Source organism: Drosophila novamexicana, unplaced genomic scaffold (assembly GCF_003285875.2).
Source record: "Drosophila novamexicana strain 15010-1031.04,08,12 unplaced genomic scaffold, DnovRS2.1 tig00000739-arrow-arrow-pilon, whole genome shotgun sequence".
NCBI lineage: Eukaryota > Metazoa > Arthropoda > Insecta > Diptera > Drosophilidae > Drosophila > Drosophila novamexicana.
Window position 1 is genome coordinate 2,383,526 of NW_020824819.1, and position 22,952 is coordinate 2,406,477.

The 22,952-nt window shown below is 38.2% G+C and overlaps 1 long non-coding RNA gene across 1 annotated transcript; it reads right to left on the minus strand.

The window, feature by feature from the left end:
- Positions 1 to 2,625: 2,625 nt before the first annotated feature.
- LOC115763480 lies at positions 2,626 to 6,698 on the minus strand. The gene is made up of 3 exons (XR_004017912.1): positions 6,356 to 6,698; positions 2,881 to 3,034; positions 2,626 to 2,822 (listed from the first exon to the last, which is right to left on the minus strand). It is a non-coding gene; the product is annotated as an uncharacterized LOC115763480 (long non-coding RNA).
- Positions 6,699 to 22,952: the final 16,254 nt, after the last annotated feature.

Below are 22,952 nucleotides of genomic sequence, written 5' to 3' on the forward strand. Positions count from 1 at the left end.
TACAGACGGATCGACGGACAGGCGGACAGATGGACAGACAGACAGACGGGCATGGCTAAATCGAATCGGCTATTGATGCTGATCAGGAATATAAATACTTTATGGGGTCGGAGATGCTTCCTTCTGCCTGTTACATACATTTGCACAAATACATAATACCCTTTTTAACCATTTTCAATGGATTCAGGGTATAAAAATGAGTTGTTCATTAAAACTTTGATCCGCATTTTGCATCCAATTCCAATTTCCGAAGTATTAGCTACTACACTTTCGTTAGCTTATGATTTAGCGTTGCACGGTAAGGCTGCTTTCTGGGAAATTCAATCCGCAATTGTGGCAAAATTGCAATGGCGTTTGTTAGAAACATTTATTTTTCCCAGAAGTCCAGCGTCCTTGAAGCAAATTGGTGTGGAAAATTTGGTCGGTGGTTTCGGGCTAAATGTGTGTTTCAGCCATTTTGGAAATTATGAAAATTTTAGTTCACCATCCGATCCGCCTCTACTAATTTTTAAAGATCTTTGTTAAAATTAATTATATACAATCAAAAGAATGTTAAGCGAATGTTTATTTTCTTATGTTCAAAATGGGCGAAATCTATGGAAAATGGGTGGATAGTTTTCGTTTAAGTTTTGATGGAAGAACTTGGACAGATCAAAAGTGGGAACTACCAGCTAGTGTTTTGTATATTTTTTGTTGATAATTAGTTTAAACAAGACCAAGTAACACAGTCGTAATAGCATATTACTTATAGAAAATACTGTTGTTGGAAAAGATCTCAGATCAATTTGCGCCCCTATTAAACAGTTCACTTAAGAATCCGGCACTGTTTGTCATTTGTTTGCATTTCTCATTAGCTGGCATGGTTAATGGCCACTCTCAGAAGTCGTCCAATTCACGGCCTGCCCACACCTCAATTTGTGTGCTCATTGAGCAATCAAGAAAAATGTTAATTTCAAAATTCCCCAACGGACACATTTGCCGTTTCCCACCCACCCACAACAATATTCACGCTCGATTAATAAATTAAATTGAAAGACACACGAATAAAAATTCAGATTCAAGAGTGAAATGGGTAAATAGTGGCCAAATTATTTTCTACGAAAAATGTCGCGACATGCTAATAAAAATATATATGTACGTATATGTATATATAAATAGATTATTTTACTGTTGACTTGATTTATGCTTGCTCGAAACACATGAATCTAGAGGTTTTGTGTGAGTATTTTCGGGCTTGTGTATTAGCCGCCCGCTAATAAAAATTAATTTGAAAATACTTTTACTCGTGGTATGAGGAACAACGGCGATGGCGTTGTTGAAAAGATTCTTAAGATTCTTATTTATTTGTTTTTCAAATATGTGTTTTTGTACACATTACTTCACTCTGCCTAAATTTAAACATAAATGCTAAGTAGGAGATGTGCCTTATTTATGAGCTAAGCGAATAGAATTTCCTATTCTTAACAAAAAACAAAACAAAATTCAAATTAGCCTCAATGCATTCACATATTTAACCCTGCGGATTATTAGTTGATGAAGTGTTCTTGATTTATGAATATTGTGGCATTATTTTCTTAAGATATGAGTTCATGTCAAGTCAAAATACTTTTCAAAATCCTCAAAACATTGAATGGCTACAGAAGCTGCTCTTATTTACCGTAAGTACTCGAACGAATAGAGGGCCTATAATGTTTTATGAAATCTACTTTATGAAATATTTAACTGACTTTTTGTTTAATGGATATCCATCCAAATTCAAAAGTAGTCTACCTTAAAACTGAGTAACATTTTGATTTGACAATATTTTATTGCCAAATAGTTTGTTGCGGATTATGGAGGGATTATTTACGATTCCCTAAGGAACTATTTTAAATGTTTAAATCTATCTTAAGAAATATTTTGCAATTTATGAAATGTTGTTCGTAATATACATATGTATATATTCTTATATATAAATAAATTTGAGCGAGGTATACGTGGGGAGAGATCAGGTTGGAATTTCTATGCCCACACACAAAAGCCATAAACAACTTAAGTGAAACCGTTGGGGGCCATTAAGTAAAATCCGCCTGCTTATTTGAAACACAAACAGCTGTGCCAACAATTTGTCAGCTATGAATTTATATACATAGAGAGACACGCATATGACAAAGTTTATATTAATAACAAATGAAAATCTCTCTATATATATATAAGTATATATTTGACTACAAAAATGCTAGCACTCATATAATGTCTGGAAAAGACGTTTTCATTATTTTTTACTCAAACAAATTGGGCAGTCCACAGACATTAAGAGTCTTAACCTCCGCACACAATCAAATCATTTTCTGACTGATGTTTTGATGGCCAAATTTTTGTGTCACATAAATTTCGGTTACCCCTTTTTGACAGCGCAGCGCAAAAAAAAAAGGCCACACGTCGCCGCAGATCAAAGAAACTGGGGACCATTTTGATTGTGTTGCGCTATAAATAATGTTAAAATGTTATGTTTTATGATTTGTTGCTAGTGACACAAGTAATTAATTTTGACATTTGTGCTAACAGCCTATAATAAAACGTTTAAGAAATACACGAGTTTTATTTCAAGTACCACAAGATTTGGTCTTCTTCGAAAACAAATATCAAAGTTTGTCGAAAATCATAGAACTAACTTTGGAAAGTTCAAAAATCTTCAATAACCTCTTGTAGGAGACATTACAATTTTGTGTTAACATTTTTAACGTGTCGAAGCAGATTTCTCCAATCCCATTGAGCATATATATTCCGTCTCTCCGTCTCACTTTTTCTAAACAAGCTTGTCTCCAGCAAACTTCGCCAGTCTGTTGAAGGTATGAAAAGGTTTTTTTTTTATTTTTTTAATATATTGAGTAAAGTTACCAATTTCAATATGTTCCTTGCATGTATATTGATCTAAGATCTGCAAATCATAATCATAAGTCATAGAGAGTATTTAGTCTTCGGCATGCAAAAGCTATTTGTTCATTCTTTTTTTAAGGGATTTTAGAAATTGCATATGCCAGTGATGCATTCCCTAAAAAAGAGAAAATATTTTGCAATTTGAATGCCTTAAATTATTTAGCATTATTCTCACAGGTCAACAATTTTTCACCATGACTACAGTAAATTATTCAAATGGAATTGCTAAAATATGCGTAGTGTGTGCAGGTTTTTTGAAAAAATTCCCAAATTTATTTGTAGTTCCATCGAATGCATATACAAATTACAAATGCTGACAGACAATTGTGTTTTGCTTGTGGACAGCTTTTAGTTGCATCTGTGCGAAAATGATTTGAATTTCAATAATTTATGTATGCGCAAAATACTCAAGGGCCGTTAGATACAACAAAGAGCATATCGGTGGAAATTTAATTGTTGTTGCAAGGATAAGTGACAAATGCTCAATATGAGGGTTACACTAAAGAGGTTTTGAAGCCTTTTTTATACCCTGAACCCATTAAAAATGGGTATAAGGGTATATTGTATTTGTGCAAAATCCAAATGCATGTAACAGGCAGAAGGAAGCATCTCCGACCCCATAAAGTATATATATTCTTGATCAGCATCAATAGCCGATTCGGTTTAGCCATGTCCGTCTGTCTGTCTGTCCGTCTGTCCGCCTGTCCGTCGATCCGTCCATATGTATGGATGCAAGGATCTCAGAACCTATAAGAGCTAGAGACTTGATTTTAGATGTAGGTGCTCCTAGTGCCTGCGCAGATCGAGTTTGTTTCCGATAATCGATAACTTACTCCGTTTCCAAGCAATCGATAAAAATCGATATAGATATCCTGTTTTTTGGGTAATTTTGGTAAATAATAGGAGCTAGAGTCACCAAACTTGACATGTAGCATGTAGAATATTTATATGCATTTGATGTTGGAAGAGGAGGGTTCAGGTATCCCCTAGTCGGGAGCTCCCGACTAGAACCTCTTACTTGTTTAATATTAGAGTTGTAGTCTGAGATTAATGAACGCCCGACTAATCGCAGGAAATCTCTGTTAAACATAATAACAAGTTCGCTTGGCTTGGCTGTGTTTTATCTGTAGAAGCCTAATGAAGCTTAACCATCTAAAGATTATGACGCCCCAGCTCAGTGCAATTCCTAAGGCCATTATACAATTGACCAGATATAGAAATCTTGCTGCGGCAGGCAGCTGGAAAGTGTAAGCTCCGATTTTGCAGTCGTTTTTGCTGATTTTGTAGCGTAAGACAAACAATAAAATTAAATAATTACAAGTCGTGAGTGAATTTCACGCGAAACCAAATACTGATGCACACAAGTTGATAATGCCAAAGCCCAGAGACACAGAACCAGACACCAGGCCCAGAAGCACAGACAGACCGACCACAGAATCGGACACTCACATACACACACATATATACCCCGCTGTAGGAGAAAAGAGCTGGCATGGACTATTCGAAATATGCGCAACGGATGCCGATGCCAATGCCGATGCCGATGCCTTGACCAGTGGACAAACAAAGCCAGTTTTATATCGATGACAATGTCGCCAAATAAGTGCCAACAACAGAGCCAGTCCTGGGACACTAAAATCAGACCGAACAGCCCGAAGAGCAGACAATATCTAAAAACCACGCACTAACGCGGCAACAGTGGATGGCGATGTGACCACCGCATTGGAGCGCATTGCCGGCATAAAAGGAACCCACCAAATTCCAGGAACATGTTAAACGATGTCGAGCATTTAGAAAGAGTAATGTACATGGCATGTCGTGCGGCCCAGCCTCTTTCGCCTTTTTATTAGCATCATATCAATGCATATTCGAAATGCATATAGAAATGATGATAAACTTGGAACACAGCTTGTTACAAGTGGAACTTTTAACTAATATTCTAGGTCTCTATTCCAGTTTTGGAAAAACTTCTACTGTCATTTGTATAATGTATGTATTATGAGAGATGAATTATAGAATTACCAAAATTATCATTTTTATACCCTGAACCCATTAAAAATGGGTACAAGGGTATATTGTATTTGTGCAAAATCCGAATGTATGTAACAGGCAGAAGGAAGCATCTCCGACCCCATAAAGTATATATATTCTTGATTAGCATCTGTCTGTCCGTCCGTCCGTCCGTCCGTCCGTCCGTCCGTCCGTCCGTATGTATGAACGCAAGGATCTCAGAACCTATGAGAGCTAGAGACTTAAATTTTAGATGAAGATGCTCCTAGTTCCCGCGCAGATCGAGTTTGTTTCCGATAATCGATAACTTACTCCGTTTCCAAGCAATCGATAAAAATCTATATCGATATCCTGTTTTTTGGGCAATTTTGGTAAATATTAAGAGCTAGAGTCACCAAACTTGACATATAGCTTCTAAAATAGAATATATATATGCATTTGATGTTGGAAGAAGAGGGTTCAGGGTTTCCCCTAGTCGGGAGCTCCCGACTAGAACCTCTTACTTGTTTAGCAATTATTTATGGTAATACAATGAAACCTAGTTGATATCTTAATTTCTGGTCTAATGTTTGTATTAAAACTGCACTTTTATATTATAAAGAAAAATAATTTACAGACACATTCTGCAAGTGTAATTGACAGTTGTGTTAGACAATCCTGGGTACTACTTGAGTATCAAGAACTTATTGCAATCGTTTGACTCCAGCTCCAGCTCCAGCTCAATAATAAAATGCAATTACCAACACATGCTATCTGCAATGTCCGTTGGTGCGTAACTCACTTAATTGATTACAAATTAATAATGCATTTAATTAGCACGCTCGTTGCATTTTATTTGCTCTAATTAAATGATAGCAATGCCTTAGCAATGCAAACATTGAAATAAATTAAATTGCATGGCATACTGTATAAATAAACACACGTTGGGTCAGCTCCAAGCTCAAACAACCTGATTTATGTTCGAAAGCCAGCTGAAATAAATTGCTGGACTCATATTTAGATACAATAGATCTGGATAATGCATGCTCTTGACTCATTTAATCAATAATTCTCAGTCCCAAATTCTAGAATCATCAATTCACTATGTTATAACCGCATTGACAACCTCCTCTGCCATTCATTTCGAGGCACAGCTCTCTTCACAGTCTGATAGACGAGCTTTCCTTGAGGGGCCAGCATTGTGGTATGTTCTCTGCCCCCCCCCCACCCTGGTCAACTGCAGCATGTTGTTGGTTAATAAATTATGGGTCGAAGCCAAAGCTGACTGCAGCTGCTGATGAGTAACCTTCCGCCTGCTTCTTCCACTAACTCTACTGTAATAAATCAAAGGCAGTTCGTCTGCAACTGTCTGGCGTTCTGTCAGACTCTTAAGCCTGCCATTCTGCCCAGTCTGCCAGTCTAGAAGTCCTTCCTGATGGCTACTCACCTGAGTGCAGTTGCAGCCTGCACTTGTAAGCGATGTGAATTTATGCATGGTTTCACATTTCTTCGAGTTATCATTTGTTACCTAAATTATGCATGTTGAGTGGCAGTTTTTGCTGGGGAATTACTTCAGACGATTAGCCCTGGGTAAAGCGGTCAGCATTCGGTATTCAACATTCGGCATTGCTCGCAACAGTCCCTCCATGTACAACATGTACAAATGTACATACATTCATACGTATGTGCTCGAGCATATTGTGTGTGTTTGCTGTCAGTTACCAATTATGGACTTGTGTTCACTTTAGAGATGGACGCGTGACGGATTTTTCAGTCACGACATGCCAAATGCATGAACTGCAAAATGTTGCTAGAATAGTTTTTACACATAAGCTCATTTATTTTCCAAAAATAATGTGTGTTTTTAAGGCTAACTTCTTTCTTCTTCTTTCTTAAAATGACATTTTAGATATACATATATTGAAATATTAGTCAGATCGAACCAAAGGTTAAAAATGTTCCAATAGTTTGCCGCTTTTTCTTTGCAATTACGACTTTCAGAAAATTAAAAAATTTTGTTTTCCGGCTCTCGATTATCAACCTTTCAGTCAGTCAGTTAGTCAGGGATTGTGCTCTACATTTAGGTAGAAAATTGGTTTAAGTTTTTGTAGACTGAGCAATCGTTTTGTGTTACATGTGCACATGTTGTACTCGTCCGTATTTCATGATGAGTATCTTGACAGAGATTATAAAAGCCAGAGATGTTAGATTCAAACTAGTTTTTGCTACAGGAATATTATTAGACTAGCGAGTATACCATGGCCTTGCGTATAAAATAAATGCTCTCAAAGATCTTTAAAAATGAGCTTGAGGTTGATTGGATGGTAAATAAAAAAGTTTCATACAAACGTTTTTCCCGAATTTTCCACACTTGCGGGTGGAATTTCCCGAAGCCCCGTCTAACTAAGCCCCCACTAACTAGAGTTAAAATTTAAGCATTGATCACCAATCAATCAGTCAGTCTGTCTTTCAGGACAAACAGTCATATATATATGGTGTATTCGACATGAAGACAATTATGAAGATACCTCGTCCTAATGCTAACTCTCGCATATGTCCTGTTTAGGGATATCCAGCATTTCGGAGTCGGTTACAGTTATTGGCACGATCGAACTGGCCTCGCACCCATCTCTAATTAACAAGCATTGCAGTTTAGAAATGAATTTGAAGTATCTGTGTATACGAAGAGGTAATCAGTTGTGTTTTGTGTGGGATTAAAGTCACACATATGCATTATTTCAATTATGTAAATTGCCAAAATATCATGACAATCAGGAAATAATCTAACTGATAGATTAACCGTATGAAGCTATAGTATATTATTATTATGCAGCTCCTGACTAATTTGTAAATTGTAATTTCAATATAAGAGCGTCGCATGGGCATTCAAAATGACCGCAAAATTGTTTACAAATTTTGCCATTTATTTTAAATCATTTTAACAGATTAGTTTGCGACGCTTTTGCATTTGCCATAGAACTTGTTTGGGGTTTATAATTTCAATTATAAATCTTGACATGCAAATGCGAATTTTCGCTTGTAAATGCAAAATTAGATGGATTTTCATAGGTTTGAGAAACGACAGCATTTTTCGCAGATAATAATCATAAATTGTGAATACACAATTCTTAATTTAGTTACTTATACTCAACATTTATTAGGCACTTTATTGAATTAAAAGCTTGCTTAGCATTTATCTATTAAACATTCTGAAGAATTCTTCTAGAAAGTACGTTTCTACCCATTTAATGGACAATGGGTAAAGGAAATAACTGGGATTATTGAAATAATAATTAATAACACTATATTCGAGTGTGCTCGACTTCAAGGTTACTTTTATTTATCTTTTAGGTTTTGTGAGCCACGAAATACACTTAACAAGACCCTACTTACTAAATTTAATGTATCTAGATCTGATAGGTTTTGAAATATGCTCCAAAAACCAGGTCTTAAATTGGGTAATTGTACATATTTTATAAAAGTGACGAGCTAAGGTCAAAATTGATAAATCTGTTGTGCGATTGGTAAACGATAATATATATTTAAAACATTTTCATATAGACTGACAGACGGACAGCTCATCGCCTTTTTCAAGAATATACATACTTTATGGAATAGGACATGGACATGCCACCTTCTGTCTGTTACATACATTTGCACAAATCATTACTCATCATACTTTTTAACCATTTTTAATTTCCGTTTTAATTCTGTCAATACTCTTTGTTTACAAACATCTTTGATTCTTAACCAATCTTGAGGAAAATTTCTAAACTAGATCTTATTTTATCAAAGGAATTCATATCTTGGCAAAAAAACATGCGTGAGAACTATCCAAAAAAAATGTATATACTTTATTAGCATAGACTAACAGAGAAGCAAAATGTCAAAATTGGTGACTCTCGTTTTTAGTAACGTGTTATCGACATGATGATGTGTTATCGACTCTTATCGATTACATACAATCGAAATTGCATGTCTATATTTCTTAGGGGTTCTGAGATCGACTAGGCTATGGATGTTGATCATTACATATATAATTTATTTCGTTGGCAATTCTTTCTACTTTCTCCTTTGCATAAATGTGCACGGAACCAATTATTTCAATGGGTTCGGGATATATTTATGAGTCCAACATCTAATTATGTGTTGCAATATAGAATTTAATATATTTTTATTGTTGTTATAAGAATAATAAATAAATAGCAAACTCTCAACTTATGTATCTTTAGATCTGGTATCTTTCGATTTTTATACCCTGAACCCATTAAAAATGGGTATAAGGGTATAGCATCCCCGACCCCATAAAGTATATATATTCTTGATCAGCACCAATAACCGAGTCGATTTAGCCATGTCCGTCTGTCTGTCCGTCCGTCCGTATGTATGAACGCAAGGATCTCAGAACCTATACGAGCTAGAGACTTGAAATTAGATGTAGATGCTCCTAGTTCCCGCGCAGATCGAGTTTGTTGCCGATAATCGATAACTTACTCCGTTTCCAAGCAATCGATAAAAATCGATATAGATATCCTGTTTTTTGGGCAATTTTGGTAAATAATAAGAGCAAGAGTCACCAAACTTGACACATAGCTTTTAAAATAGAATATATATATATATGCATTTGATGTTGGAAGAAGAGGGTTCAGGGTATCCCCTAGTCGGAGGCTCCCGACTAGAACCTCTTACTTGTTTATGAAACAAGCTTCTTAAAGTAGCTTTAATTGTATTGGATTTTAAGATTTAAGATTTTATCTTTAAAATTAAAGTAAATTAGGCGGGCTCAAAATTAATGGTATACGACAGTAACGACTTTGCTACAGAACACAATAATTGAACGGCAGCAATATTATATGTATATAAATGCTTGTTTATATAAATATAAATATGTATATTATATATATAAACAAGCAGCTAACTCAAACGCCTGTGTTAACGATATTTATCATGCTCTTACATTGTCATTAATAATGCCGCTGACTTAAGTAAACTGCGGACTGTGTAGGAGCGCGGGAGGAGAGAAAGCAAGGGGCGAGATAGAAAACTGTTGTTGGTGGAGAGGCTGGAAGGAAGGGGGAAGGGGTTGAGCTGGAACTGCGAGTGAAGTGTACAAATTGCAATATCTATGCAAATTTATAACAAATAATTACTGACAGCAATATTTCATTAATAATTGCAAGTACTGCGCGCACCACACAACATTTTCTAGATAAAATTGCAAAAGCGGCCCATAACCAACTATGTCGGACAGGCACAGGCCGCGGCACAGTGAGGCAATTAAGCTGATGACGTTGATAAAAATCAACAGCAGCCGAGCTGCCGCAGCCGCAGCCTGTTGCTATAATTTATAGCGAACGCGTTGCGGGCACCGAGGAACTTATCTCCATACAATGCCACATACGAGCACAGAAATACGGCGACACATTATTAAAAGTGTTATACCCGTCTCTGTAGAGCATGTCTCGTCGTATCGTATCGTATCGTATCGTATGTAGATGATTTACGATAGCCAACTAACCAAGTGACACCAAGTTTGTCACAATGTATTCATAATTGCACCAGGTTGCCACAAATACTTATAAATAATTGTTACATTTCACATTACTGACCTTGTGCCCTGATCTACTGTTCACCTGCACTCTATTATTCAGTCTGTGAAGCATAAAGATCTTTTCTTGTCTTTCTAAAATAAATATCATTTAAATAAAATTTACCCCTCACTGTTGTCAGTATAAAAACAATGGGAGATATGAGATAATGGGATTACGATAAAAGAAACAATGTCTATGCCAGGAATATCGGATAACATATACCCGTAGGTGTTCCGCAATCGAATAATATTGCATTGACTTAATTGAAACAGGCCTTCCACTATGCTTTGTCAAAAGAACCCACAGATTTATTTGCTCAGTAAGCAATATATCTCCTTTGCAACTCGAATCCCTTCAAGAAAAGATTGGAATCCCAGGTTCAGGCTCTTCAGCAAAAATTGTCACGAAACTCGGCCCAAACTCTATCTGATCTGGTTTGTCTTCCTGAAAATAGACATTTATAAGTTTCACTATCCTCCTTACGTGTAACCAAAATTTGATTAACAACAAATAATTCATATAGCTGCCATAGGCAGGATCGTCCCATAAGAATGTTCTTGTATGGCAAAATATTCTGTTTTCCAAGATTTTTATATCAAACTCAGCATTAACGAGTTTCCCTATTCTCACATATCTGTTTATTTTACAAAATTTGTTGTGAACGTATTTGAGCCTGCGCTTTCAGCTATCTTATGGTTTATTAATAAATAGATAGATACAAAGATACATAGATCGAATAGATAGAAACTTTCCAAGTAGTTTTTAAGTTCTTAGAAACCAAATGTTCATCAAGTGTTACTTAAATTTGGGCATGCATATGTTCGGACGTAAGTCTTTATATGGGAAAGGCAAAAAAATATGTTTAGCGCTTTTTAAGTTGAATTTATAGTTCTAATAACATTTTATGCCAACAGTTTTCTGTTGTAGTCAAATTTTGATGCTGTTCTTTTTTTTCGTGTCATTGAATCTTTTATGCAGGATTCAATTAATGTCAAATTATGATAGATTTATAGTTAGCCTGACCGCTAATTGAATTGATCCGAACGCGCTAGCGCAACTGTTCTGTCCTGTTCTGTGCTGTCCTGTGGCAGGCCAATCCCCGTAATGTTCAAACACAATGAGAGGACAATGCCCAATTCGATGACAGGCGCGCGTGCTACGTGGAACCCATAAAATCGTGGCATATATTGTCGTACCTGAAATTTAAAGGCTACACGACAACACAACCGATGACAGGCTTGTGGGTCTACAGAGAGGCAGTTGGTACAGTGAGGCATAGCATTGGGTGTCAAGCTGCCAGCAAAATTCTTGACAGCATTGCAGGCAGAGAGATAGAGAGAGAGAGAGAGAGAAAGGGAGATAGAGAAAGAGAGAGAGATTCTCATATTTAAAATGCACAACGCCGTTGACCAAAGCCGAGAGGCAATTGGCATGAGCCAAAACCCAACTGCTCGGGTGAGGTAGGGGCTTGGAAGAAGACTCCGTGCGTACTCTATGCCAGCTGCCAGGCTGTCGCCCTCTGTGCCCCTTCTGGGGGCCTGTCAAATGGCTTCACGGCGGTCGGCTGTGGCGATTGCGTGCAGTCCGGTCGAGCCAGGTCGTGTGAGCAAGCTCTCGACACCTTCAAGCGGGCATCATCATTACCATCATCATCGATAAATGCATTTGCCAGTTCTGCATACAAACTGTTACTAAATTTATTTATATGTAATGTCCTCTCATGCATATTTAATGTCCACGCATTTCGTTCCGCCAGAAGCGAAACAAGCAAACAAGCACAACAAAGATAAAAAGCATTTGCTTGCAACCCAGACCCCAAGCCCCAGGCCCCAGGCCCCAGGCCCGACCTCAGACACGGCCGTCGTGGCCGTTATGCCTCCTCATAAGTAGCCCCAACTTCTGCTGCTTCTGGTTTTCTCTGTTAGCCAAGCAAGTAAGTAGCTGTCTGTGGCTTGTTTTGGCTTGTAGTTGCGATTGCCCGCCGTTGCCCGGATCGTGTGCTCTTGGGACACTTTGGGTGTCGGGTTAGCTACCACAGACGACCGCCGTTTCTTCTGCTCTTGAGTTGCTGCAGTCTTCGGCATCATTATGCCGGGGTCAGCCAATCATAGTATTTGTGGATATGTGCTTTCTGAAGATTCGAGTGTGAGTGCTTTATGTTTATTTCCCTGGACTCTGTTTTGTTAACATCAAATCTTTACATCGTAATAAAAATGTATAAATAATATTACGAAATGATACACTCTCTACCTCAAATGAGGTTAACAATCTTCGGGCTTGGTGTCACTCATATGTCTGTCACTCAGTTCTTTTCATGCTTACAACGACTCGTTCCTTCAACATCTCAATGGGCACAGACGTCTCTTACTCATTTCCCATATCCCTCTCCACATATCCCTTGTCCATTATCTATAGCTCGATACACGCACTGTACGGGGAACAGAGCTGTAAGAAGAGGCTCATAAATCAAAATGACATGACCAACCAACTCTGGGCATTAATATTTCAACACCATAAATGCGGCGTCAATTCGCACATGGCTGGAAGACGCCGAATGGATGAGGACAGGAACACACTGATGATTGCAAACTGTGCATAATAAATAAATATGTGTATGCGATGTAACGACGGACAACTGCAAACTCTCGACTGACTGGCAGTCACCAGTCTCCTTTCTCCAGTATCCAGATTCAGTATCCACTTTGAGCATCAAATCGAATCAAGGCAAGCGTTCAAACATGCAACGAAGAAAGACAAGCCGAGACACGCTCGACTAATTATGGAAATGTCATCAGACGTTTCTGGGCTGGGATGCTTTTATGTGGAGACCCCACAAAGTGGGGCTAACAAACATACATACATATATACATCAATATACATACATACATATACATCAGTGAGTGTATGCGCGCGCATAATTTGCTAGCAATGCATCAACACATGCGACAATTTCAGCGGCACTTGCATGGTAATTTATAAAACAGATTTGGATTTCTTTTTCCCCCCTTTTGCGAGAAATTAAAATTTAACATGCCAGAGAGTGGGGAAAGGGAGAGGGGAGGGCATTTCAGGCAGACATCGCTTAAGACAGCCAGCGACGCCTTCTAAGTGACAAAAGTTCAGCTCGTGGGTGGCAAAGCCAGACAAAAAACGCCCGGGCCCCCTTGCACAATGATATATGGTTTTGTCGGCTGTCATTTGGCTTTGGAAATTATTGTTGTGGCTTGCACTCTGTTTGCCTGCCATGCATTATACTCTCTCCGCTGTGGTCGTACTCCAATAGAGAAACGCCCAGGGACGCATTCAATACACCCGAAATGTGAATAATGACATTTTATTCCATATATATCTTCAGCTGAGCTTATGTGTAAGATCAGGAGTGAGATAGAGTATATAATAAATAATCATATGGAGTTGAAAACAAAATATAAATAAATTATTATTATATAAGAAGATAAAATGATTTTAGTACTTTTTAAATATATTGTAATATTGAATTAGGTATTTTAAATTATTTAGTATATTTTTAAAAATATTGTAATATAGAATTGAGTATTTTTAATTATTTTATTTATTTATTTCTAATTATTACATTTAGTATATTTTTAAAATATATTGTAATATAGAGTTAAGTATTTTTAATTATTATATATATATTTAGTATATTTTGTAGTGGCTGCTTTGCACTCCCCAAACGAATCTGCTTGTTGATCAGCTGCTCTAGTTTAGTTACTGCTTTACCGACCGCGCTGGAAGCCAATTCTTCGTTTATTGCACAGCTGAGGGCATGCGCAACCGAATAGGGCGAATAGAGAGGAAAAAGGTGATAAGATCAGGCCATAGTACCGTTTTAAAATATAATCGCGTGATGTAGAGCTTTTGAAAGCTTCCTTATTTTTTTTGTCGTTGGGAAGTAGTAAAGGTTAAAAGTACAGCTCAGCATGTCAGATATATTTGAAGCGCGTGCGAGTTAAGTTCATAACATTTTTTCTTTCTTTGCAAATAATTTTTTTGCAAAGACATCAACGACCAAGGCTGCAATTGTAGTACAGTTTGGAAGTGTTCTTTTGGTACGCTAATAGAAACCAAAAACCTTCATAACAACTCGACCCACTAACCTAATTGTGATTCGGGGTGACCCTTAAAGAGAAGTTTCCGTGCCTGCTCAGTTGACTAGATTTAGACGTACTAGTCGGCACTACCAGAGGGGGAGATCGGACCAGACAAGGGCAACACCAAGAGCACGTGTCGCACTTAGCAACCCAGCAGAACCAATTTTGTTGCTATTTTACTTATCAGCCGCTGTCTTGCGAAGAACAACATCTGGCATAGCCTCGGAAAACGGCGTCAAGCGGGTGAAACGCTTACTATTTATGCAGCACCATCGGGACCGCATGCACTAAGCATATAGTGTAACCTGCAGAGAGTAACAAAGGAGCCGAGTCTGTATTACTTTTGGTGTACCCCTTTCGCTTGCTTAGCAGCATTGCCATATAATTCCATTAATTGTTTAACGTTGCCAAGATGGACGGCTAATAGATCCTTAGTTTTAATTTTTATTTCCTTTAATTTTTTTTTTTTTCTTTTACTAATTTCTTTAAAACAAAATGTGCAATGAATATGCCTAAATAAGTTAAAGCGAGAGGAAATTCCTACACCTCCGACCTTGACCGTTGCTCATATATATATATATATATATATATATATATATACATGTGTTTATATACTTATAAATTTCTTTTGTAATATTTAGCAACAGCGATCATAATCGTCGTATACATTGGGCCCAACGTCTGCTTCGAAGGATATCGCGTGAGTAAGAGTTTAAACCAATGCCTATAGATATATGTAATTATATACACACATGAACATTTAAATGCAGTTAATTTAGCAAGACGGTAAATTAATTACTATCCGTCAAGTCTCAAGATAATGTTGGTGAATTTCTCCTTCCCCTTAATTTCTTTATGGGATTTAAACTAGTTATTGCACATTCATCATATTAACTTTGGATTCAAATTTTGTTTGGAAACTGTATATTTTTTTTTGTAAATAGAGTTATACTCACCTTGCTATTAATTGGCAACAAAATTGAACAATGCGTGAATAAACGAATTATATTAGCTTATATGATATGATATCCTAATTCCATAATTAATTGTTTTATCTGTCAAGTACCCATGTTAGCCGCTTGCAATTTATAGTGATGGTTTAAGAACCTGAAATAGGGACAAGCATCCACATTCCATTTTTTTTGCTTGTCAAGGTAGGGAGGGTAAAGAGAAAGAGAGACGATCAACACCTTAGTTCTCTCACTTACGCGAAATTGAATAGTTTGAATTTGGGTGTTCGGTCGGGACACATTAATGGTACCCATACTAGAATCCGGTTTTTTTTTTGTTTCAATGGATTTACTTAAATCAATAAGTTTTTTTTTATTTTTTTTTTTTGATCGCACTTAAACTATGTGTTTATGGTAAGTGCAAAAGGGAAAGGAAAAAACCCCGACCAGTCCGACGAGCTATTGTCCGAGTATTAGCAAGAAGTGCGAACCTCCAATCCCTATGCACCCGGTTAGGCAACAGCCACGGCCGTTTGTTTTTATTTTTGGTAGATGGCCAAACGAAAGGCAAAAACTGAACCCGAACCATCCCCACCATTACATATATGGCGCCCAACACGTGGGACCCTAGCAAGAACGTAAAACTTTTACTTCTTGCGTAAGCACGACTAACACCTAGTGCACAACAATCCCCAATCGAAACTCGAAGTTATACCATATCAATTACTACCTATTATTTTTTAATTACCTGTTAGGCCCCTTTCTCGGGAAAATACGTTGTGTTCAGACAGTAGTTAGTTGTAGGAATTTGCGATTGTAATTCAGGCATTGCTGGATTAGTCGACCACAATTAATTACTAGTACTTTAAGCAGCGGGTAAGATCGGAAAAGAGGGAATAATAATCAAATTTGGGTTAATTGTTTCAAGGACTATTTGGAATTACAACAAACTGGAAATATTTCGGATGTTGTCTAGTAGTCCATGAGCAGTAAAAATCCAAATCAGAAATAGACTCCAGTAAAATAAATAGCACAAATTCAACTACTCAGGTTTGCTTAAGGATTGTAAGCAATAACGTGTGGGAAAAAGACAGATAGAATAAATAACCAAGACTTAATAATACAAGTCCTATTTAGTTTTCCTTTTGTTGTTTGGAAACAAGCGAAAGTTTGCATTCATTATGGCAGTGAGACGAAGCACAGAGAGCATAGTTGCAGCGATTAACGCGCAAGATCCATTTTGTGGCATTTGCCATGAGCAATTGCAAGCAGAACAGCTATCTGCGACTACTCCTTGTCAACACCGTTTTCACGACGTTTGCATAAGCAATACACTAAAGACAACCCCAAAATGTCCAGTATGTGAGGCAGATTGCAACCCAGGGCAACTAATATTTATGAACAATACACTGGCAGCGGAGTTACACTCAGCTGGTAATGCTGAAACAGACGAAACTCTATCGCGAAATACTCTACCTTGCCAAGATGGTTCGACTACTACAGGTATCAGGAGAGGTCAGCGATTCGGAAAAGGGCGAGGAGCCACGCCCAAGCGAAGTATGCAAACTAGGTCTATGAATCGAAATCATAGAGAATATTTAGGTAGTTGCATGTCTTTAGGCAGCAACGGAAATAAGTCAGTGGACAATGGTCCAAATGTAGAGACAATTACCTATATCAACGAAGCTCTACAATCTCAGCAAAGGACTTTAATAGCAGAACTCAAAAACGTTATTAAAGCTTCTGTTGAACAATCACTGCAAGAGAAGTTAGCAACATTAAATGTACGAAGTGAGCAAGCTGAATCAACACGCTCTAGATTAGTTCAGTCTCCAAGGGGATTAGGTGCTGATACTCTCCCTAATAGTGCCCAGAACTCTGACATACCCCTTGACTGCGGACCATACAGCCCCAGAGGTAGCAATCGATCAAACTCAAGTTTGAGTTCAGAAAAAGCAGCTAGCATTATGCAAACCTGGCGACTTAAATTTGACGGTTCGAAAGACTCTATGCAGATAGATGAATTCTTGTATCGAATTCGTTCATTAACGGCTCAAAATTTGAACGGCGACTATAGGCTGCTTTGTGACAATCTTCATTTACTTTTCTTCGGGAAAGCCAATGATTGGTTTTGGAGCTTCCACAAGAAAAACCCACAGTATACCTGGTTGGCTTTCTGTACGGATTTCCGACTTAGATTCGAGGACGTTAAAGACGACTTTGACTTGTGGGAACTAATTAGGAAAAGACGCCAGAAAGATCAGGAGACATTTGATGATTTTCAATCAGCGATTGAAGGCCTGGTTAGCCAATTATCTAACGAAATAAGCGAAGACAAGCTTGTTGACCTATTAAAACGCAATGCGAGAACAGCGCTCAGGTACGAACTATTGCATTTGAAGATTAGAACTCGAGCAGAATTAAGAGAGGAAGTTAAGAAACATGAAAGTTTCTGTAGAGAAACTGGCTCGTTTCCCAATCGAACCAAATACGGTAGAGGTAATGTCTCTGAGTTACTGGAAAATAATGATATAGAAGATAATATTTCAGAAATACAGAACAAGAAAATAGTGTGCTGGAATTGCGATAAAGTGGGACACCGATTCGATGACTGCATGGGAGAAAGGCGTATATTCTGCTACGGTTGCGGTGCTAAAAATACTTTTAAACCCAATTGTAGCAAATGCAATCTTTTTGGGAAACCGGAAGCGGGATGCGCAGACCAACACCAGTTTGACGCATCCCACAAAAGAATAAAGTCCTTGCCAGAAATACAGTCATATGGTAGTTTGGAGCAATCAACTCCAAATACTATATTTACAACTTATATGGCAAATACATGTTCAGTCGCCGAGACTGCAACTCAAACTGATATTGAAAATAAGTACGTACCGTACCATATTAGAGTAAAACACTATCTTGACACACGAAGACGAATTTTTAGCAGCATAGAACCCATCGAATTTCTCAGTCGGCCAAAACGCTCTACTGTTCGACTTAGGAAATTCTGGAAAAATATTAAAAGTCTTCGTAAGAAGCTCGTTCAATCAGTGTTTATGAGCTCAGATAACCGCTTGTACACTGAGTTAAGCCTAGAGGGAGAAAAATATGTAGCATTATTAGATTCCGGAGCGACGATTAGTTGCCTCGGTAATGTTGCAGCTAAGTCACTGTTGTCACATCCCAAAGCGCGCAAATGCTCTGGATCAATCCGAACAGCTAACAACGCTATTTGCCCAGTGGTAGGCAAACTGACACTTAAAGTTGAATTTCGAAAACAAGTGCATAATGTTGATTTTTATGTTATACCCGATTTGAAACAAGATGTTTACTTAGGCATAAATTTTTGGCAGGACTTTGGACTGTTAACGAATTTAATTCGTCCTGATGAGTCCGTAAATGAATTAGACAACAGTAACGAACAGGATATCCAGGAAACAGCGAAAATGCATCAGCTAACCGCTGAAGAAAAGTCACGATTAAATTCGATCATTTCTAATTTCTATTCTTATGAAAAGGAAGGATTAGGACGCACTGAGTTAATCGAACATCGCATTGAAATAGATAATGTGACCCCCGTCAAACAAAGACATTGGCCTATTTCGCCAGCCGTTGAAAAGCTAATGTTTGACGAGATCGAGAAAATGCTAGCTTTAGATATAATAGAGGTATCGCATAGCCCCTGGAGCAGCAACTGCGTCCTTGTGCAAAGAAAGGATAAAAACAGGCTGTGTCTAGATTCTCGAGTCATAAATAAGTACACTCGTAAAGATGCGTACCCTCTACCCCATATCGACGGAATTCTTAGTCGTCTGCCGCCGGCTAAATATATAACGGGCCTCGATATGAAGCACGCATTCTGGCAGATACCCCTAGAAGAAAAATCACGTCAGTATACCGCTTTTACAGTCCCTAATCGTCCATTATTTCAATACAAAGTAATGCCGTTTGGATTGTGTAACGCTCCTCAAACGCTTTGTAGACTAATGGAACGCGTGATACCAGCCCATTTGCGGACCCGCGTATTTGTCTACTTAGATGATTTACTTCTGCTATCAGAGGACTTCGATTCGCATATGTTGCTTTTGCAGGAAGTAGCGCTGCACTTGCGTAAAGCGAACTTGACAATCAACATCGCGAAATCAAAATTTTGTATGCGGGAAATTAAATATTTGGGCTTTATAATTGGGTATGGTCAACTAAAGACGGACCCTAGCAAAATACAAGCTATTAACGAATTCCCTGTACCAAAAAGTGTAAAACAACTGAGACGTTTTCTTGGACTCGCTGGATGGTACAGACGTTTCGTTAATCATTATGCAACAGTTAGCTTTCCGCTTACAGAGTTGCTAAAGAAATCGAAAGTATTGAAATGGAACACTGATGCTGATTCCGCTTTCAACACCTTAAAAACACTTTTAACTTCTGCACCTGTATTGGCTACACCCGACTTCTCAAAACCTTTTAGATTAGTTTGCGATGCTAGCACAACTGGTTTAGGATGCGTTCTAGCTCAACTAAATGAACAGGAAGAGGAGGCTCCAATAGCATACATGTCAGAGAAACTGTCAAAGGCCCAACGGAATTATAGTGTGACCGATCTGGAATGCTTAGCCGTAATAAGAGGTATTTTTAAATTTAGAGCGTATATAGAAGGACAGGACTTCGAAGTAATAACTGATCATGCTTCCTTACAATGGCTCATGAGACAGAAGGATCTCAGAGGACGTCAAGGTAGATGGGTGATCAAATTACAGGGCTTCAAGTTTAAAGTCTCGCATCGTAGCGGTACACAAAATGTTGTCGCTGATGCGCTATCGCGTCAAAATGAGACAGAGCTTGCGGAATTCGAGGAGCAAGGTCCCATAGTTGACCTGTCTTCACCCGAATTCAAATCGCCAAACTATCTGGATCTGATAGACAGTATTTCTTCTAACCAATCCAGATTACCGGATTTACAGATAATCGACGGTTTTATATATAAACGTACTGAGCCAGCGACGGGATATAGCATTCAGGAGAAACAATCCTGGAAACTCTGGATACCTTCGTCTCTCACCCTACAAGTGATAGAGAGAGCCCACAATCCCCCTAACGCTGCACACAGTGGCATCGGAAAAACAATAGAGAAACTCAAGAGATACTTGTTTTGGCCAAAAATGTCGGCCCAAATTCATGAATATATAGTCAATTGTAAAGTTTGTCGGCAAACGAAAAGCCCCAATGTAGTGTTGAGACCTCCAATGGGCAAGCCTATGACGTCAGAACGGCCATTTCAGAAGCTCTACATGGATCTTCTAGGGCCATATCCTCGGTCCAAGAACGGCAATATAGGTCTCCTGATGGTTGTAGACCATAATACTAAATTTCATTTTATGTGGCCTCTTCGCGCGTTTACTACCAACAAAATTATCGACTATCTAGAAAACACACTGTTTTGCACTTTCGGCGTGCCAGAAACTATTCTGACCGACAATGGCTCTCAGTTCATTTCTAGTGTCTTTAAAGCTTTTCTTACCCGGTATGGAATCATCCACATTCGAACGGCAATATACTCGCCACAAAGTAATGCGAGTGAGCGAGTAAATAGATCAGTATTAGCGGCTATTAGAGCCTATATCGGAAAAGATCATTCAAATTGGGATAAAAAGCTGTACGCCATTTGTGCTGCCTTGAGAGCCAGCGTTCACCAAAGTACAGGGTACTCTCCATATTTTTTAGCGTTTGGACAGAATATGATGTTAAACGGTAAAGACTATGACTTGCTAAAGCGACTTAACCTCTTGTCCGAAGACACTGCTATTGAGAGGCCCACAGCCTTACAAGTAATCCGTCAGATAGCTAAAGACAATGTAGCTCAGTCACATAATAGAAATGCTAAGATATATAATTTGCGCAGCCGAAACATAAGTCTTACTGCCGGTACGAAAGTCTTCGCCCGCAATTTTTGTCAGAGTAACGCGCAAAAGAAGTTTAGTTCTAAGCTTGCACCAGTTTTCATTCCGGCGATTGTTGTACAAAAAGTCAGCCCAGCCTACTATCAACTAGCTAATGAAACAGGTAAATGCATCGGTACTTTTCATCTCAAAGATATACAAACTAGTAACAAGTTCTAACTCAACAGTTATTATAGTTATTTCAGTTTATGTCCCGCTAGCAAGTAGCGCTGCATAAACTGTGGTGTAGTGGCTGCTTTGCACTCCCCAAACGAATCTGCTTGTTGATCAGCTGCTCTAGTTTAGTTACTGCTTTACCGACCGCGCTGGAAGCCAATTCTTCGTTTATTGCACAGCTGAGGGCATGCGCAACCGAATAGGGCGAATAGAGAGGAAAAAGGTGATAAGATCAGGCCATAGTACCGTTTTAAAATATAATCGCGTGATGTAGAGCTTTTGAAAGCTTCCTTATTTTTTTTGTCGTTGGGAAGTAGTAAAGGTTAAAAGTACAGCTCAGCATGTCAGATATATTTGAAGCGCGTGCGAGTTAAGTTCATAACATTTTTTCTTTCTTTGCAAATAATTTTTTTGCAAAGACATCAACGACCAAGGCTGCAATTGTAGTACAGTTTGGAAGTGTTCTTTTGGTACGCTAATAGAAACCAAAAACCTTCATAACAACTCGACCCACTAACCTAATTGTGATTCGGGGTGACCCTTAAAGAGAAGTTTCCGTGCCTGCTCAGTTGACTAGATTTAGACGTACTAGTCGGCACTACCAGAGGGGGAGATCGGACCAGACAAGGGCAACACCAAGAGCACGTGTCGCACTTAGCAACCCAGCAGAACCAATTTTGTTGCTATTTTACTTATCAGCCGCTGTCTTGCGAAGAACAACATCTGGCATAGCCTCGGAAAACGGCGTCAAGCGGGTGAAACGCTTACTATTTATGCAGCACCATCGGGACCGCATGCACTAAGCATATAGTGTAACCTGCAGAGAGTAACAAAGGAGCCGAGTCTGTATTACTTTTGGTGTACCCCTTTCGCTTGCTTAGCAGCATTGCCATATAATTCCATTAATTGTTTAACGTTGCCAAGATGGACGGCTAATAGATCCTTAGTTTTAATTTTTATTTCCTTTAATTTTTTTTTTTTTCTTTTACTAATTTCTTTAAAACAAAATGTGCAATGAATATGCCTAAATAAGTTAAAGCGAGAGGAAATTCCTACACCTCCGACCTTGACCGTTGCTCATATATATATATATATATATATATATATATACATGTGTTTATATACTTATAAATTTCTTTTGTAATATTTAGCAACAGCGATCATAATCGTCGTATACATTGGGCCCAACGTCTGCTTCGAAGGATATCGCGTGAGTAAGAGTTTAAACCAATGCCTATAGATATATGTAATTATATACACACATGAACATTTAAATGC